Source organism: Macaca mulatta, chromosome 10 (genome assembly GCF_049350105.2).
Source record: "Macaca mulatta isolate MMU2019108-1 chromosome 10, T2T-MMU8v2.0, whole genome shotgun sequence".
NCBI lineage: Eukaryota > Metazoa > Chordata > Mammalia > Primates > Cercopithecidae > Macaca > Macaca mulatta.
In genome coordinates, this window is record NC_133415.1 from 16,033,090 (window position 1) to 16,055,051 (window position 21,962).

General features: G+C 47.5%; 1 pseudogene; it reads left to right on the forward strand.

Moving 5' to 3' along the window:
• Positions 1 to 10,187: 10,187 nt before the first annotated feature.
• On the forward strand, positions 10,188 to 11,182 carry LOC100429554 (tRNA (guanine(10)-N(2))-methyltransferase TRMT11-like; annotated as a pseudogene).
• Positions 11,183 to 21,962: the final 10,780 nt, after the last annotated feature.

Here is a 21,962-nt window from a genome sequence, read left to right on the forward strand (position 1 = left end):
CTATGGAGGGAAGGCGAACTCTCCGGAGGGACTTGTAAGGAAGTGAGGGAGTCAGGACAGGGCAGGGGGAGAAGCCAGGCAGGAATGTGGGGGACAGTGGAAGCCTAGCCTCAGCCAGGTCCCACCAGAAGCTCCGGACTGTGGAGGGAACCACAGATTTATCCCACCTTGAGCCCAGGGACTTGGCCTCTTTGATCCCTGTGTAGGTGAGTGATTGAATGAGGCTGGGGCAGTGTGAGCTCAGTGGCTTCTTGGTTGGGGTGGTTCTCAGTTCCCAGCAGGAGGAGTGTTTCATTCCTGCAGTGGGGATCTGGGCAGGTCACCAACAGTGCCTGTGATTGTTCTGCCTTCTCTGTGGCCTCTAGAAATGCTAAATTCTCTTCCCTTATTTAGGCAGAGGATTGAACCTCCCCACCACCCCAGCTCCCCACTCCCAAACACGCTTTGGCAAACCGATCAAACCCGTTTACCTGCTCGGCACAACACAAGCCAGTTGCAGGCCTGGATTTAGAAGGCAAAAAGTTTCAAAAAGCAGCTCTGTTTTCCTCACTAGACACTGGATACCTCGAAGGCCTGACTCTGAATCCCAGGCTGAACATGCACTCATCTCGCCCCAGGCTGTAGGCCGTGGAGATTTGTGTTTGTCTGTTTTTCCGGCAAAATTAAATGATTTCCCTCGTTAGCCCACCTTCCTGAACTGTGGGGTCGGTGGGCCTCACCAGCTACTCCCAGCCACCGTCGGGGAGGGGGTGACCACCTCCACGTGACCTACTCATTAGCCTGGGTCCATCAGCAGGTGATGCTGAAGCTCTTGAAGGAATTGTGTAATCCTGAGCTGTGCAAGTTTATTTTCACTAAAAATACACCCTGAAACTGGGGCACGATGAAGGATTGCTGACAAATGGGGAACAGGAATAAAAAAAAGACTCCGGGGTTGTCTGATTCCTCACTGAGTCACCTCCAAACCGTCACAGTTGAGCTCAGTGCGGACCCTCTCCGCCCCTCACTGCCATCAGTAAAAGTTCAAGCAGCTCACTGCGGCTTTGGGGGGCTTGTGAGTCACTGTTAGGAGACGCCGCTGCTGTCATGCAGCCCCTCATTTTCCCAGGAAGAAAACAGAGTGAGAGAGGAAGTGACTTTGCCCTGGGTCAGGCCACTAATTGGTGGTGGAGTCAGGGAGAGTCCATGTTGGCTGACTCGTAGGTCAGCGCTTTCCCTCCTGTCTCCTTGTGCCTGAACTTCCTATGTGCTTCCTAAGGAGGTGAAGGCATCCCCACTCAATCAGTAAAGAATGCTTTCAGGCCGGCCGCGGTGGCTCAAGCCTGTAATCCCAGCACTGTGGGAGGCCAAGATGGGCGGATCACAAGGTCAGGAGATCGAGACCATCCTGGCTAACATGGTGAAACCCCGTCTCTACTAAAAAATACAAAAAACTAGCCAGGCGAGGTGGCGGCCGCCTGTAGTCCCAGCTACTCGGCAGGCTGAGGCAGGAGAATGGCGTAAACCCGGGAGGCGGAGCTTGCAGTGAACCAAGATCCGGTCACTGCACTCCAGCCTGGGCAACAGAGCGAGACTCTGTCTCAAAAAAAAAAAAAAGAATGCTTTCAGCTTCAAGTTGCAGAAAATCAGAGCAATGACCACTGGGCTGTAAGGACAATAGTGCTTACCTAACGAACCCTCCAGAGGGAGATTATCAAGAAGGATCCAGGCTCTCTTCACACTGCCTTTCTCAGCATTTAGACTTTTCAGCCGCAAGCTTATTGTCTCCTGTCATAAAATGGTTGCCACAGCTCTGGACATCAAGTCCTCATAAATGATATCTAAATGATATCAAAGCTAGATGGAGTTTTACACACACACACAGAGACAGAAAGAGAGAGAGAGAGAGAGAGCTGCAGTCTCCCTAGGTAGCCATCTCTTCTATAGGGAAGCCCTTTCTTCTATAAGGAAGGAAAAACTTTCCTTACCGTTAATTGGCCAGAATACAATTAATTAACTCCCAACATCACACAGGGGCTTTGTATTGAAAAAAAGACAAGAACAACTTGAAGAACGGAAAAGATGGCCAGCGTGGGCGAGGGTGAGGATGCCTCTTGGTTCAGGGGCTGCGCCTGTAGCCCTGGCTGTGTGGGTCCATGCCGGAGGGTGTCTGAGAGCAGAAGTGGAGGGGCTGGGGGAATCTGGAGAGGCCTGCCGATTTTCTGGGAGGAGGCAGCCAGGGACAGGCTTTGGGAAGCTCTAGGGAAAGGGTGGGAGAGCCACTGTGAGGGAGGAGGGAAGGGCAGTGAGGGCCAGGCTGAGTTGCTGGGGCTGGGGCTACTGGCTAGCAGGGGCATGTGGCTGAGAGGCCAGGTGGGACAGCTGGGAGAATCCGGCCCCACAGGCAGCACCTGCACCACCCTCCCAGCTCCACTTCTGCCGCGTTGAATAACCTAGTCAGGTTGCTCCTCTCCTGGGGGGTCTCAGCTTTTCTCTCCATTACATGAAAGTTTCATTCATTCCGTTTTTCATTCTCTCTTTTATTTATTAGTCACTCATTCAACAAATACTTACCAAACTCCTGCAGGAGGCATGTAATGTCAGAGTTAGTAGTGATATGAGTTGACTTGCTTAGCTGAGCCTCAGTTTCCTTGTCTGTAAAATAGAGATGATCATTGCATCTGTCTCCAGGCTTTCCTGTTGATTATAGGAATGTGCTATGTGTAAAGTGCTGACAATGGGGCCTGGCACATGGTAAGCGCTCGGCCAATGCTAGCTGCTGTCTTTGTGTTCCATGGAACTGTGCTGGACCCTGGAGATATGGTGATGAGGAAAGCAGGAGAACTGCTGCCCTGTCACTGCCAGTCTAGTGCAGGATTCCTCAAATCCCGTGATCAAATAGTCTCTCAAAACAGAATGGCGATAAATGGTGGTAAGAGATCTGAAGTGGCATCACAGGGTCCCATGACCCTAGGACCTGGCCAGGCATGGGGATCACGGAAGGCTTCCATGAGGAAGCAGTTCTCAGGCCAAGATCTGAAAAATGAGGGTGCTTCACTAGGTGAAGTGGAGAAAGAAACCTTCCAGGCAATGGGAGCAGTGTGTGTACAAACCCTGAAGTGGGTGAAGCCAGCATGCTGGAGAGACTGAGAGGAGGCCCGAGGGTCCCAACTCTGGGTGGCAAGGAGATCCCAAACAGGGAGTCAGGACTGCTCGAGCCTGACCCTAGGACCTTATTATAGACTTGGTGTTTTATCCTCAATGAAATGGGAAGCCATTGAATGGCTATCAGCAGAGGAATGACATGATCATTGTGTGTGTGTGTGTGTGTGTGTGTGTCTAAAAATATATATCTCAGCCATACACGGTGGCTCACGCCTGTAATCCCAGCATTTTGGGAGGCCAAGGTGGGAGGATCGCTTGAGGCCAAAAGTTTGAGATCAGCCTGGGCAACATAGTGAGACCCTGTCTCTTAAAAAAAGTCGGGGGGAAGTGGAAGAAGCCTTTTTTCTGCCTACACTTTTGTACCTTTCTAATTTTGAACCATGTGTTTACCAATTTAAATCAATCAATCAAAACCTTAAAATAAAGCAGCTCCTCTGGCTGCCACGTGGAGACCAGAAGATGGACTGAGAATAGAAGGCAGCAGGTCAGTGAGGCACCCACCAGGATCGTCTGCAGTCACACCTGAGGTTCATTGCTTCAAGCCAAGGAAATCAAGGACAAGAATACACAAGGCACACAAGGAGTGAGGTTAAGAGCAGAGGTTTAAATAGGCAAAAGAAAGAGAAATGCTCTCCTTCCTGCAGAGAAAGAGGAGCTCCCAAGCGGGTGTTCCAGTTCCATGGTGAAATGTACCAGGTTTTATAGATGAGCTTGAGGAGGCAGTGTCTCATTTACATAGGGCCCAGAAGATTGGTCAAACCAGGTGTTTCATTTACATAGCTCGGGAAGAAGCTGGCTTCCCCACCCTAATCTTTTTTTGAGACAGAATCTTGCTCTGTCACCCAGGCTGGAGTGCAATGGTGTGATCCCAGCTCACTGCAACCTCCACCTCCTGGGTTCAAGTGATTCTCCTGTCTCAGCCTCCCAAGTAGCTGGGATTACAGGCACATGCCACCATGCCTGGCTAATTTTTGTATTTTCAGAAGAGACAGGGTTTCGCCATGTTGGTCAGGCTGGTCTCGAACTCCTGACCTCAACTGATCCTCCCTCCTCGGCCTCCCAAAGTGCTGGGATTACAGGGGTGAGCCACTGCGCCTGGCCCCTAAACTTTTATTATGCAGATAGGTCCTCCACCTGGCTGGCTCCATGTTCCCCTTTTCTTTCTGTACACGTTGTGACAAAGAAAAGGGAAAAAGGAGCCTCCATGTTGAAGATACTTGGCTTCCAGATAGCCTTTTCCTATTGGCACGGCTGCCAGCATTCACCTGTGCAAGTTTCCAGCTTCCTTATCTATATCTGCAGCTCGATTTTACAGGCTGCTTTTTGTTAGAAAAGAAATGATTTGGGGACTGCTTTTTGTTAAAAGGGAAGCCTTAGCGAGGACTCTCTTACCCTCACTAGCTGCCTAAATCATTCCTTTTTAGCTCCTGTGTCAATGGGAGGCTTACACTGTGGGGGTATAGAGAAGCAGATGGAGTCAAAGACATTCACGAGCCGGGTGCAGTGGTTCATACCAGTAACTTCAGCACTTTGAAAGGCCAAGGTGGGCAGATCACCTGAGGTCAGCAGTTTGAGAGCAGCCTGACCAACACGGTGAAATCCCGTCTCTATGAAAAATACAAAAATTAGCCGGGTGTGATGGTGGGTGATTGTAATTCCAGCTACTCAGGAGACTGAGGCATGAGAATCACTTGAGCCCGGGAGACGGAGGTTGCAGTGAGCTGAGATTGTGCCACTGCACTCCAGCCCGGTCAACAGGGTGAGACTTCCTCTGAAAAAAGAAAAAGAAAAGAAAAGAAAAGAAAAGAAAGAAGGAAGGAAAGAAGGGAGGAAGGAAGGAAGATTCATGAACTAAAACAGTTCTTTTTTTTTTTTGAGACGGAGTCTCGCTCTGTCGCCCAGGCTGGAGTGCAGTGGCGCAATCTCGGCTCACTGCAAGCTCCGCCTCCCGGGTTCACACCATTCTCCTGCCTCAGCCTCCCGAGTAGCTGGGACTACAGGCGCCCGCCCCTGCGCCCGGCTAATTTTTTCTATTTTTAGTAGAGACGGGGTTTCACCATGGTCTCGATCTCCTGACCTTGTGATCCGCCCACCTCGGCCTCCCAAAGTGCTGGGATTACAGGCGTGAGCCACCGCGCCTGGCCAACAGTTATCTTGATAGCCCCTTCCAATCTGATTCTGCCCTCATCTGAATGGAGAGTCTGAGAGACAGGAAAGAGGTTTCCCTGGGGACCTTTTGTCCAACGCTCGTTTGTCTCTAAAAGATGCTTGCTTTGCACTGGTGACAGAAGTGGAGTCTAAAGAAAGAACGCAGGACCTGAACAAAAACAGCAAGGGACAGTGTTAGAGGAGGACCACTCCGGCAGCCTCTTCCCTCCAGAGCTGTTTCCTCTGCCTGGCAGAATCCTGGATGTTGGAGTACTCAGGGGATTCATCTACCTAGAGTTGTAGGCACACATATGGTTCATCGGTACCCACACGATGTTCTGAGCGCACCCTGTCTAAGGTAACAAGAACCTGCTGGCTCATGGGAAACCTCTCACATGGAGAATGAAGCCGATTCTATGACTTGAAGTTTGGGAGAGTGTTTGTTGAATGGAATAGTTGACTTCTGTTTAAAATGCAAATACCTGGCCGGGCGTGGTGGCTCACACCTGTAATCCCAGCACTTTGGGAGGCTGAGGCGGGCGGATCATGAGGTCAGGAGATCGAGACTATCCTGGCTAACACGGAGAAACCCTGTCTCTACTAAAAATACAAAAAAATAGCCGGGCGTGGTGGTGGGCGCTTGTAGTCCCAGCTACTCGGGAGGCTGAGGCAGGAGAATGGCGTGAACCCGGGAGGCGGAGCTTGCAGTGAGCCGAGATCGTACCACTGCACTCCAGCCTGGGTGACAGAGCGAGACACCGTGTCAAAAAAAAAAAAAAAATGCAAATACCTTTAGGAGAGACAACATATGCAGCTAAAATTCATCCAACAAGAGTACAAAGAGTAACTCTTGTAAAGCTGTGAGCCACATGGCTCAGTTTCACAATCGGGTCATAGTCAAAGAAACACAGTTCACCAACAAGAGTAATTCCAGTTTGTCAGTTCTCATAAACAGACACATCACCTGACCTAATAACTGCACTCAGGTATTTATGCAAGAAAAATGAAAACGTATGTCCACACGAAGATTTTTACATGAATGTTCATAGCAACCCTATTCAAAACAACCCCAAACTGGAAACGACCCCAGCATCCATCAACTAGTAAATGCATAAACAAATTGCGGTGTGCCTGGTATATTACTCAGCAATAAACAGGAGCAATGGATGCATGCAGCAACATGGATGACTCTCAAGTGAAAGAAGCCAGACACAAAAGGCTAACCACTGTGTGGTTACATGTATGTGACATTCTGAAAAAGGACAAAACCATAGGGACAGAAATTAAATTGAGACAGGTTGAATTATCTTTTTTTTTTTTTTTTTTTTGAGACAGAGTCTCGCTCTGTCGCCCAGGCTGGAGTGCAGTGGCCGGATCTCAGCTCACTGCAACCTCTGCCTCCTGGGTTCACGCCATTCTCCTACCTCAGCCTCCCAAGTAGCTGGGACTACAGGCGCCCGCCACTGCGCCTGGCTAATTATTTTGTATTTTTTTAGTAGAGACAGGGTTTCACCATGTTAGCCAGTATGGTCTCGATCTCCTGACCTCGTGATCCGCCCGTCTCGGCCTCCCAAAGTGCTGGGATTACAGGCGTGAGTCACCACTCCCGGCCTGAATTATCTTTAATGCAAATCAGTGGTTGCCAGGAGCAGGGGCTGGAAAAGGAACTACAACCTATGAAATCTCTGTATAGGTTAATGGCATAACTTTGATATGTGATTGGCTTTGTGGCTTGCTCCTCTGTATCTCTCTGTATTTACATCCGTGAGTGTATATAAAGATGAATACTGCAGGTTTGTTTTTTACTGGCTCGAGTAGAGAGCGGGTACCCTGGACACCTCTTCACCCAGCTCTCTGTCCTCTCTTTATTACTTGATCTCGGGTAAGGATGGATTCTTCAACACTGTTACAGGAAACAGCAAACATCCTTCTAAGTAAAAGGGCATAGGGGAATTTTCAAGGTAATGGAAATGTTCTGTATCTTGACTGTGACGGTGGTTACATGGCTGTGGGCGGTCATCAAAATTCACTAAACTGTACACCTCCAAAAGTGAATTGTACTGCATGTAAATTACACCTTGATAGACCTTACTTGGAAAAAAAAGCCCTCATGTTCCTTGCTTGTTTTTCTCACTCTGTGAAGTGGATATGCAGTCTTTAGCCACACTTCTTTAAAATCCCTTTTGTCTCCCACACGTTGCTTTTGTCACCTCTCATTGTGTCCCTGCAATAAAGGAAACTCCTCCCCCAGGTGGGGTCCACTCTCCCCATGCTCTCTGCCCTTCCCCAACCCCTGCAGTTCTGTGTCTCCCAATCGTGCATCATAAAAACCCCAAAGACAACATCTGGGTGGGAAGGCTGGAAGTCTTTTTTTTTTTTAAGAACATGCTATCGTTCTTGCTTTTATTATTTTTAATTGACACATAATTGTGCATATTTATGCAGCACAGTGTGATATTTCAATACATGTATATGATGCATAATCATCAAATAAGGATAATTAGCATATACATCACCTCAAACATTTATCATTTCTTTGTGTTTGAAACATGCAAAATCTGCCTTTCTAATTGGAAATATACAGTAAGTTGTTATAGTTGCTCTACAGTGCTGTAGAATACTAGAACTTATTCCTCCTATCTGGATGCACTTTTGTATCTGTTAACCAACCTCTGGCTGTCCTCCCATCCTACTCTCCCCTGACTCTAGTAACCATTATTCTACTCTCTACTCCTACGAGATCAACTTTTTCAGCTAACACATAGGAGTAAGAACATGCAGTATTTATCTTTCTGTGCCTGGCTTATTTCACTTAACATCATGTCCTCCAAATTCATTCACGTTACCAGGAATGACAAAATTTCATTCTTTTTGATGGCTGGATAATATTCCATTGTTCATATATACTACCTTTTTTATTGAGGAACACTTAGTTTGATTTCATATCTTGGCTCTTGTGAATAGTGCTGCAATAAACATGGGTGTACAGATAGACTGACAAACTGATTTCATTTCCTTTGGATATTCACCAAGTAATAGGACTTCTGGATCATATGGCAATTCCATTTTTAGTTTTTTGAGGAACCTCCATAATGATTCCATAATGGCTATACGAATTTACCTTCCCACCCAACGGTGTATAAAGAGTTCCTCTTTCAGCCGGGCACGGTGGCTTACGCCTGTAATCCCAGCACTTTGGGAGGCTGAGGCAGGCGGATCACAAGGTCAGGAGATTGAGACCATCCTGGCTAACACGGTGAAACTCTGTCTCTATAAAAATACAAAAAATTAGCCGTGCGTGGTGGCAGGCGCCTGTAGTCCCAGCTACTTGGGAGGCTGAGGCAGGAGAATGACGTGAACCCAGGAGGCGAAGCTTGCAGTGAGCCGAGATTGCGCCGCTGCACTCCAGCCTGGGTGACAGAGCCAGTTCCTCTTTCTCTGTCTCCTTGCCAGTATTTGTTAATTTTGTCTTTTTAGTAACAGCCATTTTAATGAGGGTGAGATTGTACCTCATATGGTTTTGATTTGCATTTCCTGATGATTAATGATGTTAAGCATTTTTCTCATATGCCCATTGGCCATGCATATGTCTTCTTTTGAAAAATGTCTATTCAGATTATTTGCCCATTTTAAAATTAGATTATTTGGCTTTGTTGTTATTGTTTTGCTGTTGGATTATTTGCCTTCCTTATATATTCTGTTCTCAAACTCTTGGCCTCAGGCCATCCTCCCTTGGCTTCCCAAAGCACTGAGATTACAGGTGTGAGCCACTGCACCCAGCTTTTATATATTCTGTTTATTAATTCCTCATCAGATGAATAGTTGCAAATATTTTCTCCCATTCTGTAGGTTGTCTCTTCACTCTGTTGATTGCTTCCTTTAAGCGCTGAAGCTTTTTAGCTTGGGGTAATCCCATTTATCTATTTTCACTTTTGTTGCCAGTGCCAAAAAACCTTTAGCCCTGAACAATGTCTTCCCGAAGTGTTCCCCCAATGTTTTCTTCTAGTAGTTTTATACTTTCAGGTCCTGCATTTAAGTCTTTAATCCATTCTGATTTGAATTTTTCTATATGGTGACCGATAAAAGTTTAGTTTCATTTTTCTGTATATGTATATCCAGTTTTTCCAGCAGCATTCATTAAAAAGACTGTTTTTTCACTACTGAATGTTCTTGGTGCCTTCATTGAAAATCAGCTGGCTGGTCTCAGTGGAGACTCTGCTCTGGGAGGGAGAAAGAGATGGGGACTCGTGCGAGCCACGAAGGTGCACGGTAGGCAACTGCAACGGTGCTGCCGTGCACCGTAAACAGGTATCTGCTGCTCATGATCCAGGAGCACCTGGAGTTGCGCCTGCTAAACCCTGAATTGTAATTGTCTGATGTTGAAGCTTAAATGCCTCAGGAAATAAAGTCTTTGCTTTCGTTTTTTGGAGGTCAGTTTGCCAGCAGTCAAGAAACCTGGAAAGTCACCATTTAAAATTCTTAGCATTCCCTCTGAAGATATTGCAAGAAATTTAATGAAATGGACAGTCTATGTGTGACCTATGGGATCATGGACAATCTCCCGAGGAGCTGTACAGTTCTCTTAAAAATTACCCTGTGGAGAAGATGGTTCCATTTCTACATTCAGACTCTATGTATAAAATAAAGATTCACACTTTTAATAAAACATTGACACAAGAAGGGAAAAATCAAGCGAACAGATGCACTTGAATGTCTGCCATTTGAAGAAAAAGTGAACTTAAAGAAACCACAACATATATTATTATGGTTTGGACCAAAACTGCCTTCCTGAGAAGCCACATGATATTTATTTTGGTAGATGGATTTCAGATGGACGGAGAGCGCTTATTGAGTCATACAGTGTCAAAAAGAGGCACTTTGTTGGAAATACAAGTATGGATGCTGGTTTGTCATTCATCATGGTTAACCATGGAAAGTGAAAGAAAATGATATTGTCTTTGATCCATTTGTTGAAACAGCAGTGGACTGTAAGTTGGGTCTTCTCGAAACTCACTCCAACCAAATGGATAAGGTTCTGTCTGAGAAAGCAAAGGAAAGCTTTTCTATTCCTCTTGACAACTAGTTCTTCTAGATGGCCTCCTGATAGCATCTGCTCATTTTGGTGCATATGTTTATGGGACAGACATAGACCACAACACAGTTCAAGGCTTGGGAATGGCCAGGATGGAAAAGTCAGCCATGGAGAGGACCAGATGAAAACATTAGGGCCAATCTTCGTCAATAAGGTTTAGAGAAGTATTACCATGATGTCCTGGTTTCAGATGCATCTAAATCTTTCTGGAGAAAAGGTACACATTTTGATGTAATCATTACTGATCCTCCATATGGTATCAGAGAATCTGCGAGAACAGGTTCACCAAAGGAAATACCAGCAAAGATTAGAAAAACATCCAGAAAGCCACATTCCTGTTTCCTTGAGTTATCATCCAAGTGATACGTTTTTTGACTTGTTAAACTTCTCAGCTGGGACCCTTGTGTTAGGTGGAATACTAGTCTATTGGTTACTAGTGTATACACCAGAATACACCGAAGAGATCGTGCCCTGGCATCCTTGCCTGAAACTCGTTAGCAACTGCGAGCAGAAATTTTCCAGTCACACATCAAGGCGTTTGATCACAATGGAAATGGTGAAGAAATTTGAGAACCAGGACAGTCTATGTGTGAACTATGGGATCATGGACAATCTCCCAAGGAGCTGTACAGTTCTCTTAGAAATTACCCTGTGGAGAATACCATTTTCTTCAAATGGTATTCACATCTGCAAAGTGATCATTTTTTGCCATACCAAGGTCACAATTCCTTCTGTGAGAAATATTTTAGTGGGGTAACAGAAAAAATTGCCAAGGAAGAACAATCCAGCCAGGAATGAAAATTAAGATTTTGACAATGAAGAAAGGATGAGAATTTGATAGAAAAGATGTCTGGATGTGAACTTTCATGTATGATCCGAACAATATGTACTGTTTTAAAATATTTTGCATAAAAATGGTACAAAGTAAATTGAGCAAAGCTTTTAAAGTTATCTTTGTTTTATAGACTTTTTTGTTGTATGTGTTACTTTTTTTTTTTTTTTTGAGATGGAGTCTCGCTGTGTCACCCAGGCTGGCATGCAATGGCGTGATCTCGGCTCACTGCAATCTCTGCCTCCCGGGTTCAAGTGATTCTCCTGCCTCAGCCTCCTGAGTAGCTAGGATTACAGGTGCATGCCACCATGCCCAGCTAATTTTTGTATTTTTAGTGGAGACGGGGTTTCCCCATGTTGGTCAAGCTGGTCTCAAACTCCTGACCTCATGATCCACCTGCCTTGGCCTCCCAAAGTGCTGGGATTACAGGTGTGAGCCACTGTGCCTGGCCATGTTACAGGTGTGAGCCACTGTGCCCAGCTATTAAATAAGATCTAATCTTTTGGATATGATTTAATTTATATTTGTACTTTCAAGTATTAAAGGAGATTGACTCAAAACAGTATTTTTAAGCAATCTACAAAGGGAATTAATATTGTTGACTTTTAAAACATATCTGCTGGATATACTATAAGCAATTAATAGTAGTTAAGAATTTGTTCATTAAGACTGGGTACAGGGGCTCATGCTTGTAATCCCAGCACTTTGAGAGGCCAAGGTGGGCAGATCATTTGAGGTCAGGAGTTCAAGACCACCCTGGCCAACAGGGTGAAACCTCATCTCTACTAAAAATACAAAAATTAGCCGGGCATGGTGGCAGGTGCCTATGGTCCCAGCTACTCAGGAGGCTGACGCACGAGAATCACTTGAACCCGGGAGGCGGGGGGTTGCAGTGGGTTGCTGAGATCACACCACTGCACTCCAGCCTGGGCAACAGAGTGGGACTCCATCTCAAAAAAAAAAAAAAAAAAAACAAAAACAGAAAAAGAATTTATTCACGAGGTGGATTTGTTTAATTTGGTTTATGATTATCATCGATTTACATTGCCACTAATAAACCATACTGAGAATTTCTAAGATAACAAAAACGAAAGAAAGAAAATCAGTTGGCTATAAATACATGGATTTATTTCTGGGTTTTCCATTCTGTTCCATTGATCTATACATCAGTTTTTATGCCAGTGCCATGGTTATTTCGGTTAAGATGGCTTTGCAGTATATTTTGAAGTCAGGTAGTGAGATGATTCCAGCTTGTTCTTTTTGTTCAGGATTGCTTTGTCTATTTGGGATCCCCATAAGAATTCTAGGTGGGGTTTTTTTTTTTTTCTGTGAAGAATTTCATTGCTTTTTGTTTGTTTGCTTGTTTGTTTGTTTTGAGACGGAGTCTGGCTCTGTTGCCCAGGCTGGAGTGCAGTGGCACAATCTCGGCTCACTGCAAGCTCTGCCTCCCGGGTTCACGCCATTGTCCTGCCTCAGCCTCCCGAATAGCTGGGACTACATGCGACCGCCACCACGTCCGGCTAATTTTTTGTATTTTTAGTAGAGTTGGGGTTTCACCATGTTAGCCAGGATGGTCTCGATCTTCAGACCTCATGATCCACCTGCCTCAGCCTCCCAAAGTGCTGGGATTACAAGCGTGAGCCACCGCGCCCGGCCTTCATTGGTATTTTGATAAGGATTACAATTGAATCTGTAGCTCTCTTTTGGTAGTATGACCATTTTCACAATATTAATTCTTCCAATTCATGAATATGTGACATCTTTCCATTTTTTGTGACCTCTTCAATTTGTTTCATCGGTGTTTTATCATTTTCCTTGTAAAGATCTTTCACCTCCTTGGTTACTTTTGTTCTTAGGTATTTTAGGTTTTTTGTATTAATAGTTATTATAGGTGAGATTGCTTCCTCAATTTCTTTTTTGGCTATTTCATTGTTGGTGTATAGAAACACTACTGGTGTTTATATGCTGGGTTTGTATCCTGCAATTTTACTGTATTTGCTTCTCAGTTCTAAGAGTTTTTTGATGCAACTTTTAGGGTTTTCTATATAAAGTCATGTCATCTGCAAACAAGGACAATTTGACTTCCTTCTTGCCAATTTTGATGCCCTTTATTTCTTTTTCTTGCCTAATTACTCTGGCTAACACAAGACTAAACGTCTTATTGGGAGGAAGAGCCTTTGAGAAAGGGGATGGTGGAGGAGCTGAATGGGCAGAGTTCTAAGTCCTGTCTCCAACAGAACAGTACCTCCACCCCATTGAAAAAAAAAATGGTTTTGCTTAGCCTTTTAAACGTTTGGGAAACACCGGATGTGATTGATATTCCTGGAGTCCCTTTCAGTTCTGACATTCTATAGTGCAATATTGGGCTCGGGAAATGCAAAAGAGTGAATATTCATTACTCCTTCTAATGTAATTTAATCCTCACAACAGCCCTATGAAGTGAGAGTTATTTATTTATTTATTTATTTATTTACTTACTTACTTATTTTGTATTTTTAGTAGAGGCTGGGTTTCGCCATGTTGGCCAGGCTGGTCTCGAACTCCTGACCTCAAGTGATCCACCTGCCTCAGCCTCCCAAAGTGCTGGAATTGTAAATACAGACGTGAACCACGCCCAGCCAATTTCCTGGAGTGCAGTGGCACCATCTTGGCTCACTGAAACCTCCGCCTCCTGGGTTCAAGTGATTCTCCTGCCTCAGCCTCCCGAGTAGCTGGGATTACAGGTATGCACCCTCATGCCTGGCGAATTGTTTGTGTTTTTAGTAGAGACGGGGTTTCACCGTGTTAGCAGGAAGGTCTCGATCTCCTGACCTCGTGATCCACCGGCCTCGGCCTCCCAAAGTGTTGGGATTACAGGCGTGAGCCACCGCGCCCGGCCAAAGTGAGAGTTATTTAACTCAGTTCTTCCATATGTGAAATGTAGGCTCAGGGATTGGTGAAATGACTTCACCCCAAACACAGCCAGTGTGGATCTGCTGAGCTGCGCATGCAAACTCCACCATCCATGTGCTTTTTAGGTCAACCCGTGGCACCCTCAGTACCTTAACAGGGGTGCAGATAAAGTAACAGTGAGGGCAGGCAGCGATTGGGAGTGATGATTTCTGGCTGGAATAAAAGCCTCTACGGAAGAGTTCCCTTCGAGCTGAGCTTTGAAGACTGGACAGGGAGCCTACTAGGAGCAGGAATGGGTGTGAACAAAAACACAAGACAGGGAAAACCCAGGGTGAGTTCTGGGCAGCCCACGATGGTTGGTGTCTGAGTGCGGAGCTAGGGAAGGCTCGTGCAGGAGAGGAGACAGATGGGTCTGGAGAGGCAGGTCAGAGAGGGCCTTACCTTAACCATTAAGTTCCCCTGGCAAAGAGGTGCTGCAGATTCTCCGCATACACAGAGAGAAAGAAAGAGCAACAACTTTCTAAAGGCAAGAGTCTGCAGAATGTCGGGCTCAGGGACAGAAGACAGGTTTTGCCTTCTTTCCATGTTCGCCAGGAGCCATGGCTCCAAGCCATAAAGGAGGATGCATTCATGAATGAATTAAACCAGTATTTATTCACCACCTCTCAACCCCAGGGTCTGCGCCAGATGCTTTCACTCATATTAACTTATTTAATTTTCATAATAAGCCCGTAAAGTAAGTGTTATTATTCTCAAACTCTCATTTGGCAAACAGTGCTTACTACGCCAGGCACTTTGCTTAGCCCTGGAGAGAAAGAGACGAGCGAGACAGTGGAACGAAACGATTTAAAGCACAAGGTTTGAATCACAATTCTGCGTTTTACTGCCTCCATGTCATTGGCTCAGTTACCTCTCTGTGCCTCAGTTTTCTCATTTATAAAATGAACATCAGAACAGAACCTGCCGGGGACTGTTCTAAAGCCTATTAGAAAGCTTGGCTGCCGGAATGTCATGTGAACCCTCAGTTGCAGCTGATTGGGTAAGCGGCGGGTGCTCTACACGTAGGCAGCCAGCCCATTGGCCACGGGCTTATGACGAAGCCTATGGAAAAAGGGGTGGAGCATAACAAATTCTCTCAGTGAACTGGGAAATGCAGGGAGTGAAGTCCAAACAGAAGAAAAAACAGTAATTTATTCACATGCATCCACAAAGGTTGGAAAGATAAGGCTGGGCATGGTAGCTCACGCCTGTAATCCCAATACCGTGGGAGGCTGAGGTGGGAGGATGGCTTGAGGCCAGGAGTTTTAGACCAGCCTAGGCCACATAGTGAGACCCTGTCTCTGCAAAAATAAAAATAATTAGCCAGATGGGGTGGCACACACCTGTGGTCCCAGCTACTTGGGAGGCCAAGGTGGGAGGATGGCTTGAGCTCCAGTGGTCGAGGCTACAGTGAGCAGTGATCGTGCCACCCGCTCCAGCCTGGGTGACACAGGGAGACGGTGTCTCCGGGGAATCAAAAGGTTGGAAAGAGATATGGATGCTTCCATTTTCTAGCTTTTGAAAACCACATGGTTTGACTAGTGAAGCCGCACCTCCTACGATCTATCTGGTGCCAGTCAGTGTTCAATACAGGTTCACACGCAACATCCCCACCACAAAGCTGCAAGCTGAATAGGCAGAGATGAATTGCCTCTCTTGACAGATAAGAAAACTGAGATGCACAGAGCAAAGTGACTTTGAAGGGGCTCCAAAGCCTCCCATAGTGAAGCTGGTGTGCAGATTCCAATCTGGCTCAGTTCTGGATCTGCTCTGTCTCCGTTACTCAGGCTTCTACCTATTGTTCATTTGTTTGTTTGGTTTTTGAGACTGAGTCTCACTCTGTCGCCCAGGCTGGAGTGCAGTGGTGCGATCTTGGCTCACTACAGTCTCCACCTCCCGGGTTCAAAGATTCTCCGCCTCAGCCTGCCGAGTAGCTGGGACTGCAGGCATGCACCATCACACCCCGCTAGTTTTTTTTTGTTTGTTTGTTTTTTTGTTTTTTTTTTAGGAGAGATGGGGTTTCCCCATGTTACTCAGATTGGTCTCAAATTCTTGACCTCAGGCGATCCGCCCTTCTCGGCCTCCCAAATTGCTAGGATTACAGGCATGAGCCACCGTGCCAGGCCAGGCTTGTAGTTTCAACTGGCTCACCAGGAGTTCAAGAGGAAAGCTCGTTCACTTTGTAGTTTAATAGAAATCAAAAATCATACCTACTACAGAAAACGTTTGAGATACGTTCAGGGTTGGAAATGTGGTACATTTTGTTCCAGCTTTTATTTGGTACATGGTTGAGATCCAGGCCGTTTCCAAACAGCCAGGGCTGCATGTCAGTTCCCTGTGCCCATAGAGAATGGACGAGATGGATGAGTAATTCAGAAAAATAGGCAACCCCTGAGCCCTGCCAGCTCTCTTCTGGGACACCTGAGGGTCTTTTTCAGCCTGTTAACTATTTTAGAAATTCTAAAAATCATTTTTGTGTGGATATCCTGCAAAGTGGGCGCTGAGGAGTTAGGACAACTATCTAAACTGCTAAACTTGACCTCTGAGCTCTACAAATTGGCACCTCTTTCCAGCTGTTCTTACATTCAATCATCCAAGTGCTGCTGAAACTCCAGCCAGGATCATGCATTCACTCTTTCAACATTTATTGAGCACCTACTATGTGCCAGGGACTGTCCTAAATGCTAGGGATAAAATGATATCCCAGTGATATCATGATATCATCATCATGTCTCTATGTTCATGGAGCTTATAAATTAGAGTAAGATATAGACATTAATCAAATAACCGTGCATATAAATATAAAACTGTAAACTGCAGTCCATGAAATGAAGGTAAAGTCCAGAGTGGGATGATTATTAGTGAGAAACTTGGCATACTTTGGGGGTGAGTGGGTCTGGGAAGGATCCTCTGAGGAAACCGTGGCTCCTTCTGAGGCCCAGCACCCAGTCTCATATCCCCACTCCACTCCTACCTGACCCTGAGCATCTCCCCACTGCTGAGCCTTCCCTGGAGCTGGCATTTTTCTTTTCTTTTCTTTTCTTTTCTTTTTTTTCTTTTCTTTTCTTTTCTTTTCTTTTCTTTTCTTTTCTCCCTCCCCTCCCCTCCCCTTCCCTTTCTTTTTTCTTTTCTTTTCTTTTCTTTTCAACAGTTTTGCTCTTGTCGCCCAGGCTGGAGTGCAATGGCGCGATCTCAGCTCACTGCAACCTCCGCCTCCCGGATTCAAGTGATTCTCCTGCCTCAGCCTCCCGAGTAACTGGGATTACAGATCCGCACCACCACGCCCGGCTAATTTTTGTATTTTTAGTAGAGATGGGGTTTCATCATGTTGACCAGGATGGTCTCAATCTCTTGACCTCGTGATCCGCCCACCTCGGCCTCCCGAAGTGCTGAGATTACAGGCGTGAGCCACTGCACCCAGCCTGGAGCTGGTATTTCTAACAGCTACATCTGACCACACGCTTCCCTGCTTGAAAGCTGCTAAGAGTTATAACATCTTCACGTGGCCCTGAAAGCTAGGGACGTCCAGCCTGTGCAAAACCTGGGGGTGTGAGAGCCAGAGGGTGATCCCTGGGGGAAGTTCCAGGAGGTGAGGCACCATCTCCAGAGAGGAGACATCCCTGCCCCCATGCCCACTCCCTCACTTAAGTACAAAGAAGCTATGTCTTGAGCACGCCTCTAATCCACCCACTGTAACTCACCTCCATGGTCATGGACTCAGTCCAGGCCTCCTCATACTGGGGCTGGGTCGCTGCAGTAGCCTGCTTCCCTCTCTCCCTGTCTCTGGCCTTGACCTTCTCCCTGCAGTGGCCAGAGCACTCTGGACCGCATTGATGCCCTGTGGCCGCATCACTCCCCCTCATTTAAAACCCTTTAGCGGCTCCCATCACTGCCTGCCACACACTGGCCTGAATTCACAATCCTATACCCCCTGACTTTGGCTGCCCCTCCAGCCTCACCTTTGGAATCCTGACTTCCACCATGGAAATACTCACAGCTTCCCTGTGTGCCACCATCTCGCTGGGGCCAAGCCCCATCTTGGTGCATTTGCTCTTCCCTTTTTGGGGATGCTCCTCCCCTTCGGGACTCAGACCTGAGCACCCAGCCTGGGCCAAGTGCCTCCACCATGCTCCTGCAGCATCCGGGGACCTTCAAAACATGTATCACACTGGCTTCTCATTGCCTGGATACATGCTGGTCTTTCTGACCAGACTGTGACGTGCAGAAGGGCAGGACTGTGGCCATTGCTGGGACCACAGTGGTCATTGCAAAATTGGGTGCAATGTAGTGGCCAAAAAGGGAAGCTCTGATGCGGGGAGGTGACTGATAGGTGGGTAGATGGGTGGATGGATCCATGGCCACCTGGGAAGAGGTGTCTGATCACAGGTGGTGATCAGACAGATAAATAGATGCGTGGCAGGAAGCTGGGGCAGTATGGGTTGGTGGTAGCCCGTGTGTGCTTACATTTGAATCTTTTTTTTTTTTTCCTTTGAGACAGTCTCACTCTGTTGCCAGGCTGGAGTGCAGTGGCGCCATCTTAGCTCACTGCAACCTCCGCCTCCTGGGTTCAAGCAGTTCTCCTGCCTCAGCCTCCTGAGTAGCTGGGATTACAGGCACATGCCACTATACCCAGCTAACTTTTGTATTTTCGGTAGAGACAGGGTTTCACCATGTTGGCCAGGATGGTCTCGATGTCCTGACCTCAGGAGGATTTGAATTTTAGTTCTCCCTCCTACTAATTATGTGACCTAGGGCAAGCTAGTTAACATCTCTCTGCTTCAGTTTTTTCATCTGCAAGTGGAGATGATTATAGTAATATTTCCTGTGTGGCTGCAAGGAGAATTAGATGGGTTGCTGTCAGCACGGTAGATCGTGCCTGGCCCATCATACACACTCCATGAGTATGAGCTATAGTGATGATGATGAAGGATGGAGGGACGGCAAGTGAACAGGTGGGTGGGCAGAGAGGTGATGAAAGATACATGGGCAGGTAGAAGGAGGTGATGTAACTAGGGAATTACAGCATTGGGGGCCTGCCCCGGAGGAACTTGGAGACAGGACAGGAAGGCCCGTGGAGGTGGTTTTATAGACAGGGATTAGGGCAGCCAGAGAGGACTGGGCCAGGATGGGGCCTCCCCAAAGGAGAATGGGGCTGCCAAACTCAGCACAGGAGTAGCCAAAAGAGAAGAAAGTGCTGTGCTGGGTACGTTCATCCACAAATGAGCCAAGTAGTGGTTCTGGTAGCCATTCAAGAGGAGGCAGAGTGACCGGCCTGGCTGTGCAGCTGGGGAGGAGAAGAAGTGGGGTTCACATCCCAGTCTGTCTGCCTGCAGAGCAGCTCCCCCTCTACCACATCGCTGCTCCTATGTGAGATGCCATCCATTGCTGGGGCACAGACTGGTCCAGCTGTGGTCCCTAGAATGTGCCTTCTCCTTCTCCCAGGGATGTCCAGGGTGGGGAGGGGGGTACTTCTGAGAGCGAGGGAAGAAGGGGACCATTTGTCTGTGGGTTGGGGAGGAGGGTGACCTGATCTTCAATGAGCAGAGTTTCTGAGCTGGAAGGGACTTGAGAGATGGTACAGGTGCCAGTGTAATGGAGAAGGTGAGGAAACCAGAGCTAGACCTTGGCAGAAAATACCTATAATTGCATTGATTAGAACCTCCTGGGAAGATCCAATAGCTCCCTTCCATAGATAAGGTGTGTGGGGGTAGGATCGGGTATTGGCTGATTGGGCTGGGCCAGCTGAGAGGGGAAACCAGTCAACTTCTCAGTAAAGAGGGTGGAAAGGAAGCTGAGCGGGAAACAGGTGCTCTTGTTCTCCCCGCTCCCTCACCCCGATCTGCCACTAATGTGCAAGGCTGTGGGCAAAGAGGAAAGAACTTACCTTTATGGGAGACCTGGCACATGTGAGACACTGTCCATGCTCTTTCCCTGATGTAATCTCACTTTACTCCCACAGCAACCTTCACGATTGGCCCCATTTTACAGATAGGAAAACTGAGGCCAAGAGAAACAAATGACTTGCCCAAGGTTCCACTGCCAGGAAGTTGAAGAACTGCATCCAAACCCAGATCAGTCTCCAAAGTTGGTGCTATACTATACACTCAGTGTGCCCCTCTCCTTTTCTGAGTCTCAGTTTCCCTGTCTGTACAATAACAAGGTTTTTGATGAAACGACCTCTAAGGCTTCATCCTAGGCTAGAGCGTGCTCCCAGAGCCAACTGTACCAGCTCTTTAGTTCTAGGAGCAAGAGCAGAGTACCTGCCCTGTGCCCTGTGCTGAGGACGGGAAGATTAAAAAGACCTGGTCTCTGACCTCAAAGAGGGTGCAGTCTATAGGGGACAGGCAGTTACAGGGATGGTCCCAGTACCACCCTGTGAGTACATGCTGAGTCCTCCCAGGGACCTAGCCCAGGACTCTCAAGAAGAAGACAATGAAGAATGCGTGCTCACCACAGCTCCTGAGCCCCAGGAGGGGTTAACCCTCACAAGTGCACCATTCTGCACCACCCACACTGCCCTTTCACTCAGCCCCATGAATTCGCTGAGGATGGAATCCTTCACCATCCCCTTCTTCTAGATGAGGACAAAACTGGGGCTCAGAGCAGCTTAGTAGCTGATCCAAGGTCACAGGGCTTTGGAGGAACAGAGAAATATAAGCCTATTGATTGCCTGGCCTCCTTCCATGTAACCTCCCCTCCAAATCACCTGAAACTCAGAGAAGATCTGGAAACACACAATACTTGAAACCCTGTGAGTCAAGGCTGGCAGACTCAACCACAGGGTAGACTCAAAAGACCTCCTGGAGGAGGTGGGGACTCCTGCTGCTTCCTAAAAATGGTGTGACAATTAACTAGAGTGGAGCAGTTACCCTGGCAAAGGAATCGCATGTGCAAAGACCCAGGGGCCAGAGTGAGCTTTTGAGCAGTGGTGGGAGCAGAGAATACACCTGCAGCAGGGAGCACACCAGAGATAGGGAGCACACCTGAGGCAGGGAGCACACCAGAGATAGGGAGCACACCTGAGGCAGGGAGCACACCTGAGGCAGGGAGCACACCTGGGTAGGGGACACATCTGGGGCAGGGAGCACATCTGAGGCAAGGAGCACATATGGGGCAGGGAGCATATCTGGAGGAGGTGGCACATCTGGGGCAGGGGACACATCTGGGGCAGGGAGCAGATCTGGACATGGAGCATATCTGAGGCAAGGAGCACATCTGGGGCAGGGAACACATCTGGGGTAGGGAGCACGCTTGAGACAGGGAGCATCTCTGGGGCAGGGAGCACATCTGGGGCAGGGGACACACCTGGGGCAGGGGACACACCTGGGGCAGGGGGCACATCTGGGGCGGGGGACACACCTGGGGCAGGGGACACACCTGGGGCAGGGGACATATCTGGGACAGGGAGCACGTCTAGGGCAGGGGGCACGCTAGGACAGGGAGTACACTTGAGACAGGGAGCACAGGGGGAAGGGGGAGCAGAGAACACATCTGAAGCAGAGATGACACCTGAAGCAGGCACAGAGCATGCCTGGGGCAGGGAAGGGCAAGGGGCCGGGGATAGGGGTGGAGGGCACCTCGCTTGCCCAGGGACTTGAAAGCCAAGCTGTGTTTCTAGAAGATGGGAGCTGGGGGATGATGCAAAGGAGGGTGTGGGGGGTGTACCAGGACTTTCCCTCCACTGAGTCTGGGACAGGATTTGGCAGACCTTGCTGTGTGACCTGAACAGTCACTTTTCCTTTCTGAGCTCGTTCTCTCCTCAGGGGATCAGAGTCTCCAAGAGTCATGAAGTTCTGACATTTATGACTCCAGATT